Here is a 10,000-nt window from a genome sequence, read left to right as displayed (position 1 = left end):
CCAAAATATTTATATTTAATGCATTGTCAAGTTATTCTCATTTATACCTTTTTTACGTGCGTCCTTATCAGCTATACCTTTTTATATTTCTAGTTAGAACTGTGAATACGAAGTTTCGTCGCGCACTATGATATCAAAGTAATGAATTATGGCATGGCTCCTGGCGCTACCAGAACCGGACTGCGCTAGTTATAAATGCGCTTGTGCTTGCCCAAGGCTCTAACGACCTCTTTTGGAACTAACGATAGCCTTGCTTTGTTAGCGATACTCAAATGCATTGAAGGATAATGTGTCAGTATACACAGAAAATTGTGATACGTTATTTTCTTTCTATATACATGCATATACAAGCACACACACACACACACACACACACACACACCACACACACACACACCACACACACACACACACACAGATACGCACTCACGCATGCACGCACACAACACACACAACACACACAGCACACCAGCACCACCACACACACACAAAAGCAACCACACACACACAACACACACACACCACAAACACACACACACACACACATATGTAATTGTGTATACGCATATATATGCAGAAATGCATAAACCCACACATGCCTTTCCAGCCCAACACTGACCGCGTAAGAACACGAGCCGTTCCCAGCGCCAAACGACAGTAGTCAGACGCCGCCGTGATCGCTCGTCTCCTGAAAGAGGTCACCGATGGAAGATGAAAGGCGAAGGCGAGGTTCAGCGGCCGGGGAAACGCAGTTCGGCGGCGGAATGCGAAGTGGAAATCGTGCGTATTGCAGGGTCACGCAAGCACATAGCAAGCATGAATGTTGCGTCTAAACAGGTGGCTGCAATTAACTTGGAAATACGCAGTGAGTTTCTCTTGGTTGGTGTTTCTTGCGCAACCAAAGAAGAAGATATCTTGTGTTAACAAAAAAGGGAAATTTTTCCAAAAATTTTAGAAAAAAGGGAAAAAAAAAACCCAAAACAAAAAAAAAAAAACAAAAAAAAAAAACCCAAAAAAACAAAACAGGCCAAAGGAAGAACAAAACCCAAAACCAAACCCCAGCAGTAAGAAAATTTTTTAGAAAAAAAAAATCCGAAATTTCCAACACAAAAACAAACACACCCCCCCCCCCCCCACCCTATTTTTTTTTTTTTTTTTTCGCATTTTTTGGGTTTGGTTTTTTTTCCCCCCCGGGCCTTTCCTTTCCAACACTGCCCGGCAAAAACCGTTTTTCCTTCCCGGGGCCCAAAGCAGTTTCATGGGGGCCCCCTTTATGGCTCGTCTAAAAGATGTCAATAATGGGGAAGGCGGGACGGGGGAACGCGTTTTCCGGGGAAAAAAAATTTTTAATTTTTTTAAAAATTCCCGGGCCCAAGGGCAAGAAAAGCAACGGCCTCAGGGGCCTGCTCTTGGCCCCGGGGTTTTCTTTTGGTTTTTCTTCCCCAAAAAAGGGTTCCCTTTGGCCCCGGGAATATTTAAAAATTAAAAAATAAATATATATTAAAATAAAAAAAAAATTTTATAAAATATAAAATTTTTTGTAAAACCCCAAACCAAAAACAAAAAACAAAACCCAAAACCAAACAACAAAAAAAAAAAAAAAACACAAAAAAAAACCCACAAAACAACACAAACCCCCCCCCCCCTTTTTGGATGCCCTTGCTTCTTTGGTTTTTTTGGGTTTTTTCCCCCTTCAAACCCTTTGGGTTTTTTGGGTTTGTTTTTTTTTCTTCCCTTCAATTGGCCCCAACGGGGCCCCGTTTAAGGGGGTTTTAAATTTTCTTTTTAGTTTTGAAACTTTTTTGGGGGGGGGGGGGGAAAAAAACACTTTTTGCGGGTGTTGGGGCGGGTCCAATCAATTTTAAAACCATAAATCCTAGGGGGAACCGCAAGCTTCTTTTTTAAAACTGTGAAACAACTTCCCATTTTTTAAAGCCGGGGTACTCCCAACACACCAACGACTACCCCCTCCCGCCTTTTCTTTTCCTTCTCAAAACTTTTGCCCTTTTTCCCCCTCCCCTTTTTTTTTTATATTTAAAAAAATAATAAATTTATATAATTATATATAATAAAAATTATATATAAATATAATATACTAATATTTGGGGGTTTTTTACCCCCCAACACAAACAAACCCCAAACCAACCAAAACCCCAACCCCTTTACCCCCAAAAAACCCCAACACAAACCAACAAACAACCCACACCCCACAAAACACCACACACAAAAACAAGTTGATTCCGAAAATCATAAACATTTGAAAAAGGCCTTGAATTGGATTGGGGTTTGGCCCAAATTTAGTTTAATTTATTTAAATAAAAGAATATAAGTGAAATTTAATTTTTTAAAAAAATAATAATAAAATTTATAAAAACCCCCGGGGGGATAAATAAATCAAATAGAAGTAAAAAATTAAAGGACAATAAACACAAGGGATTAAATTAAAAAGTAAAACTAAAATTTTACAACAAAAAAAAGGGTAAAATAAGTTTTAAAACAAAAAGAAAATTTTAAACGTAAATAAAATTTAAATAAATGAAAATAATTTTAATATTAGATAATTAAATCTAAATAAATTGACCAACCAAAATAAATAAAATTAAATTACAATTTTGTTAAAATATCAACCAAAATTTAACAAAAAAATTAAAAGGGAAATAAAACACAAAATAAGGGATTTGATTGGGTGGAAAATGAAAAATATTAAAAAAATTTTAAGCAAAGGAATGAAAAAAGGGGAAAATAAAGTAAACAAAATCTTTTTTAGAAATTTAAAAATAAAAAACCAAAATTTTAATTTTAAAATCAAAAAAAAAAAAATAAAAAAAATTTTTTTAAACAAAAAAACAGGGAAAAAAGGGGGGAAAGGGGATGGAAAAAAAGGGGGAAAATAAACGAGAGAAAACCCCAAAAAGGACAACAAAGAAAAAAAGGAAAAAAAGAAGAAACCCCGAAAAAAGGAAAAAAAAGAAGGAAAAAAAAAAGAAGAAAGAAGAGAGATAGATAAGAAAAAAAAAACAAACCAGAAGAAAAGGAAACCGAAAAAAAAGAAAAAAAAAAAAACAAAAATGAAGGAAAAAAAGGGGAGAAAAAAAAAACCCGAAAAAAAAAAAAGAGGAGGGGGGAAAAGGGAAAAGGGGAGGAGGGAGAGAGAGAGAGAAAAAGAGAGAGAGGGGCAAACCGAGCGACGAGCGAGAGAGAGAGAGAGAGAGAGAGAGAGAGAGAGAGAGAGAAAGAGGAGAAAAGAGAAAAGGGGGAGAAAGAGAGAAAGGGGGAGAGAGGAGAAGCGAGAGGAGAGAGAGGGGAGAGTTTGAGAAAGAGAGAGGAGGTTGAAGAGGGAGAGAGAGAGAGAGGAGAGAGAGAGAGAGAGAGAGAGCGACCGAGGCTGAGGGAGAGAAGAGAGAAAAAGAGGAGAGAGAGAGGAGAGGGGAGGGGGAGAGAGAGAGGGGAGAAGAAAAAGGCCCAGGCCCGGGGAACGAAGAAGAAGAAGAAAAGATAGGATAAAATAGAAGAAAAAAGGAGAGAAGAGAAGAAGAAGAAGGAAGAAGAGGGAAGAAGATAGAAAAAGGGGACCGAAGAGAGGAGGAGAAGGGGAGAGAGAGAGAGAGGAGAGAGAAGAGAGAGAGAGAGAGAGAGGAGGAGAGAGAGAGGGGAGAGGGGAAGTAAAAGTGAGAAGAGAAGAGAAAAAGAAAAAGAGACAGAGAAGAGAAGAAAAGGAAGAAGAAGAAAGAAAAAGGGAAGAAAAAAACAGAAGAGGAGAGAGAGAGAGAGAGAGGAGAGAGAGAAAATGAGAGGAGAAAAAAAGGGAGAGGAGAGAGAGAGAGAGAGAGAGAAAAGGGGAGGGGGGGGGAGAAGAGAGGAGAGAGGAAGAAGAGAGGGGAGAGAGAAAAGAGAGAGAAGCGGAAGAAGAAGAAAAAGAAGAGGAGGAGAGAAGAGAAGAGAGAGGAGAGAGAAAAGGGGAGAGAGAGAGGAAGAGAGAGAGAGAGAGAGAGGGAGAAGAGCGAGAGGGAGAGAGAGGGGAGAAGAGGAGGAGAAGGAGAGAGGAGAAAAGGGAAAAGGGGAGAGAAAAGAGAGAGAGGAGAGCAAAAAATAGAAAAAAAAAGGGGAAAGAGAAAAACAAAATAATCATACGTCCAGGAGCCTTTTAGCCGTGAAGTGAGAAGGAGCGAAAGTTATCTCTGTCGCCATTTGTCGGGAGGGGGAGGGGAGGGGGCCCAAAGGTGAGGGGAGGGAGAAAGGGGAGGGAGAGGATGGGGGCGAAGGTGAGGGTGAGGGAGAAAGAGAGGGAGAGGATGGGGGCGAAGGTGAGGGTGAGGGAGAAAGAGAGGGAGAGGATGGGGGCGAAGGTGAGGATGAGGGAGAAAGAGAGGGAGGGGGTGAAGGTGGGGAAAGGGGTGACTCGGTCCCCCCAAAAAAGGGGGGGTTTTGAAGGAAAAAAGAGAGCTATGGGTGGGGGGGAAAGGGGTTGGGGGGGTGAGGAAGAAGGGGGGGGGTTGACGGAGAAAAATTTAGGGAGAGGGAGAGGGAGAGGGGTGAGGGAGAGGGTTGAGGGAAAGGGAGAGGGAAAGGGGGTAAAGGGGAAAAGAGGAGCAAAGGAGGGTAAAGGGGAGGGGGGTTTAAGGGAGAGGCTGAGGGAGAGGCTGAAGGTAAGGGAGAGAAAGAAGAACAGTGAGAAGGTGAGGGCAGGGAGAAGGAGAGGGAGATAGGGAGATGGAGGGGTGACTGAGAGGTAGGGGATGAGAAGAAAGGGGAGAGGGGAAGAGAGGGGAGAGAAGAGAGGAGGGAGAAGAGAGGAGAGAGAGAGGGGAGAGAAGAGAGGGGAGGGGGAGAGAGAGAGAAAGGGGGGGTGAGGGAAAGGGGAGGGGAGAGAGAGAGAGAGAGGGGAAAAATAGATAGATAATAGATAGATAGATGGGATAGTAATAGATAGAAGAGAGGGGAGAGAGGGAGAGATAGATAATGGATGATAATAGAAAAATAATAGTTTAATAATGGGAGAAAAGAGAGAGAGAACCGCCCCACACACACACACACACACACACAAACAACACACCACACCCCAACACCCACAAAAAAAAAAGTTTTTTTTATAATAATATATATAGATATAAAATAAATAAATATTATTAATATATAATATTATATTTTAATAATATATATATCTTCTTTTTTTAAGGGAGGTTCATGGGGGACCCGGCCGTGGTCAAAAACTGATTTTAAATTTTGTAGTTTTCATTGTGTTTGCTCTTGGAGTAAAGTACGGGTATGGTCCCCTTTCCTTTCCCAAAGGAGATTCCCGGGTGGAAACCTTTGGAAATAATTCCCCTCTATTTTACCCGGGTTTGGGGACCAGCACTTGACTTGGGCGGGTTTTGGCCCCCCAGTGGCTGGGTTAGGCAATCAAGGTGAATTTCCCTTCCCCAAAGGGAAAACAACGCGGGGTCGGTGACTCAAAACCCCCGTTTCCCAGATTCCCGGGTCGTGACAGTCTTGGCCGATGCTCAAACCATTGGGCCAACCGGGGGTTTAAATAATATAAAAAATTATATATATAAAATATATATATATATATATATATAAAATATATATCAAAATTATAAAAAATATAAAGGGAAATCTGAGTTCGGGGGGTTCGATTTCCCGGGGGCGCGTTGTTCCCCTTTGGGAAAGGGAACTTAAACCTCGTTGCCTGCCTAGCCGCTGGGGGGGCCCAAACCACCCCCCGCCTCCCCGGTCCCAAAAACCGGGGTTTAAATAAGTTTGGGTAATCGAAAAAAACCCCGGGGCGGAAGGCCCAACGGAAAACCACCCCCTCTAAATTGCCAAAAAATCAGGAAAAAATCCATGACCCCCCCCCAAAAAAAGAAGAAAAAAGAAGAAAAAAGAAGAAGAAAAAATATATAATATATTTATATATATATATTGTATAGATAAAATAGATAGATAGATAGATAATAGATAGATAGAAGATAGATAATGATAGAATACACACACACCACACACAAAGAACTCATACGGGCCCAAACATCTAGCGAAGAGGAAATTAAGCGACGCCTGAAAATAGGCTGGAGCGCTTTCGGCAGACACAGAAGCATCCCAAGCCCCTTCCCATTATATTTAAAAAAAAAAGGTTTTTAAAACCAAATGCGCCCCTCCCATTAGGCCCTAGGGCAGAATCATGGACTAAAACCCAAAATACGGAGGGGAAAACTAATAATTGCCCAGAGAGGGGATGGGGAGGTTTTTGCTGGGATTACCCTGGGAGATGGGATGATGGCGATTTGGGGATCATGGGAACAAAAAAAAAAGTAAAAGATATATTTGGGGAAAAGTTTCCCCCCCCCTCAAAAAGAAAGAAAAAAAATGGAGGGGGCAGGTCATACAAGTCGGAGAAGGATGACAGATGGATAAAGAAAGTAACGGACTGGGCTATGAATAGCATAAAGCGGTCAAGGCCAGACCATTGACAAGATGACGTGACGAAATAACGAAATTTGGGGCCAAGACTGGAAGCAAAAAACGCAAGACTGACAAAGTTGGAAAAGATTGGGAGAGGCCTACGTCTTGCAGTGGTTTGATTCAGGCTTATGATGATTATGATGACACACACACACACACACACCTTTCACAATATATATATATATATATATATATTATATATATAATATATATATATATATATATATATATATATATATTATATTATATATGTATGTATGTATGTATGTATACACACACACACACACACACACACACACACACACACACACACACACACACAAGCGCACGCGCGCACGCACACACATACACATGTGTGTGTGTGTGTGTGTGTGTGTGTGTGTGTGTGTGTGTGTGTGTGTGTGTGTGTTCTCTGTCTGTCTCTCCCTCTCTCTCTCGCTCCCTCTCTCTCTCTCTCTCCTCTCTCTCTCTCTCTCTCTCACGCACACACACACGAATAGATAAATAATAACCTTGTCTTTCATTTTAATTTGGTAAATAAGCAACACTAAGCGAAAAATACTATCCCTCTTGCTGGTTATTTCTCGCGCGCTGAAGTAGTGACCCAGATGGATTTGGGCGTTACGAAACAACGTGAAAAAACAACAAAACTTGAGAACTAAGTCTGAAAGTCCTGATGTCTGATGTCCATTCGGACAAGTTCGAGAAAATGATACAGGATCCGACTTAGTTTTATAAACACGCAACACTTATGGTATAGTATAAATTATCTGATGCGCCGTTCACTGTGAAATATGACGTATATTCCCTAATACTAGAACATGCATATTTCTTTAACCTTATTTCGTTGAATGAAATTGTGGTTACAGTGTTATTATTGTTGTTTTGCAAAGAAACTTATATTATTCCTCCTTTGAGTAAACTGTTTCAGGTATCAAAAATGTTTTTCAGTTGCGTCTGCAGCTTCCTCGGATGGATAGTGTTAAGGAAAACAGGAAGCACATTATATGAAATTTGTTTGAATCCATGAATTATCATATACGTTCAAACACACACACACACACATATCTACATAATATCTATCTATCTATCTATCTATCTATCTATCTATCTATATATGCCGATATATATATACATATATACATAAGATTACTATATATATTATATAATTATATATATATATATATAATATAATATATATCATATATATATATTATATATAATATATTGCATATAGTATAATATATACTATATATATATAGATATACTATTATATATATATACACATATATATATATGTATAATTATATATATTGCCTATATTGATATATATATATATATAGATATATATATATATATATATATATATATATATATATATATATATATATATATATATATATATATATACACACACACATCAGGGCAGTGGTTACATACACACACATACATATATATACAAATACATATATACACATATATGTATATATCTATTTATCTATCTATCTATCCATCTATCCATTTATCTATTTATCTATTTATCTGTCTATCTATCTATCTATCTATCTATCTATCTATCTATCTATATATGCATACAGACATACACACTTCATTATATATATATAATCTATATATATATATATAATAATATGTATATGTATATATATAATCAATATATGTATATATCTATATATATATATTATATATATATATATATATATATATATATAAATAAACACGCACACACGCACATACACATATATTTATATATATGTACATGGATTTGATATTCTGTTTGTTTAATTCTGTCTATTGTGCTCATCGACAAACAAAAATAGCTGAAACTTCTTACTCGATTCTGGTAATTCATCTGCACAGATTAAATGAACAGAGGTGCAAGGAAAACTTCTAATGGGACTCACTTTCGCGTAGTGAAGCAAAACTTTTGTGAAGCAATTCAGGAGAAGTATTACACTTCTGAGGCAATTGCATGTAACCTAAAAATCCGTTGTTATGCATTGAAATGTCTTGATTCAAATTATAATATGCCTTTGTTAGGTCGAGGTATATAATATTAAATGTGTAGTGAATATCACCAGAAACTTCTAATATTTACCCTGTAAAGCATTACAATGCCCTTTATTCAGATAATTCAGGCAGGTGAGGCAGGTGTTAATTCAGGCAAACTGATACTTCCTGCTTCAGTTCCGTTTCCTCGTTTCGAAAATAGATCACACTCCTTAAAACTTGAGTCGCGGCAGCCATTATCACTTGCGTATGTTCGTCTCTTGTGTTTCTATATAATACAAAAGCTGGAAAAGGAAATATGCGTCTGTAAGCAAAGACAATAGAGAGGGTTATATATCTCTCTATACACACACACACAAAGTGAGCATGAGCAACTGCATTCATTTGTCTTTTTCAGCTTAATACTTTAAATATCATTGCCCCCGATTAACACAGATTATGAAAAAGATGAAGAAACAAAGTTTCAACGCTCGATCTTCTTTCCCCTTTGGTTCGTTAATTGAGTTTGACTAGCACATTTCATGGACTTACTTTAGACTGGACGTTCCCCAATATCATTTCCATTCTAGTCCTTTGATGTTGCTGCCCGGGATCTCTTGTCCGGATAAGGAACGCGTTGAGAAGTTGGGGATCAGACATCATACGTCTCCTGGACTGAGCTTCAATCGAGGAATCTTTTCGGCTGACGCTTTTTTGTCCCTCTGATGTCATAGGCCACGTCGTTGCTTCTCTCTCTCTCTCTTACTCTGTGTGTGTCTACCTCTCCCTCTCTCCTCTTTCTCTCTCTGTCGATCATGTCTACAATTGGGGCAACCGTTTATCATCCCAAACAATCGTCACATTAATACCTTCAAGAATAAGCAGATGAATAAATAGATAAAAAAATATATGTGTATGTATGTATAGACATACATATATGTATATATACCGTACACCCACACACACATATATATATGTGTGAGAGAGAGAGAAAAACCCACGTTGCACAACAGATTTATTAAAATGAGAAAGCACTTATGAAATCCTGGATTCCATTTCCAGGTCTGAGGGGGAAAGGGAGAGGAGAGAATATAAAAGAGAGAAAGGTAAGGCAACGCGGTGAACACGTGGCAGGTGAGGTAAACGGAAGCAAAGGAGGTCAGATCAGGATAAGGCGGTCTTGCGACGGCTGGCCGGCATGAGGGATAAGATGAAGTATGTGGGAAGCGAGGAGACTGTCGGCAGGAGAAAAGCCCCTATTCAAGTTAATTAGGCAGAAGCTTAATTGAAGATGATTCCACCAGTCTGCGTGCGTGGATATCAGCGGAAGTGTTGTGTTCTCGCGATACAGCGTATTTAACTCGAGACTGTGCATAAGAACAGCATAGGTGCCCACCTTCGATGTAGAGGGAGGGCTAGTGTGGACCAGGTTGCGACGGAGAGTGTTCACCTAGCGAAAGATCAGCCTGAAGTTGAGAGGGTGAAGAGGGCGGCGGAGAGAGAGATCTCCTCAGTGTAGGGTAGGATGAGGACG

The sequence above is a fragment of the Penaeus monodon genome, chromosome 14 (assembly GCF_015228065.2).
Source record: "Penaeus monodon isolate SGIC_2016 chromosome 14, NSTDA_Pmon_1, whole genome shotgun sequence".
Classification (NCBI taxonomy): domain Eukaryota; kingdom Metazoa; phylum Arthropoda; class Malacostraca; order Decapoda; family Penaeidae; genus Penaeus; species Penaeus monodon.
Note: the sequence above shows the minus strand (reverse complement) of the source record.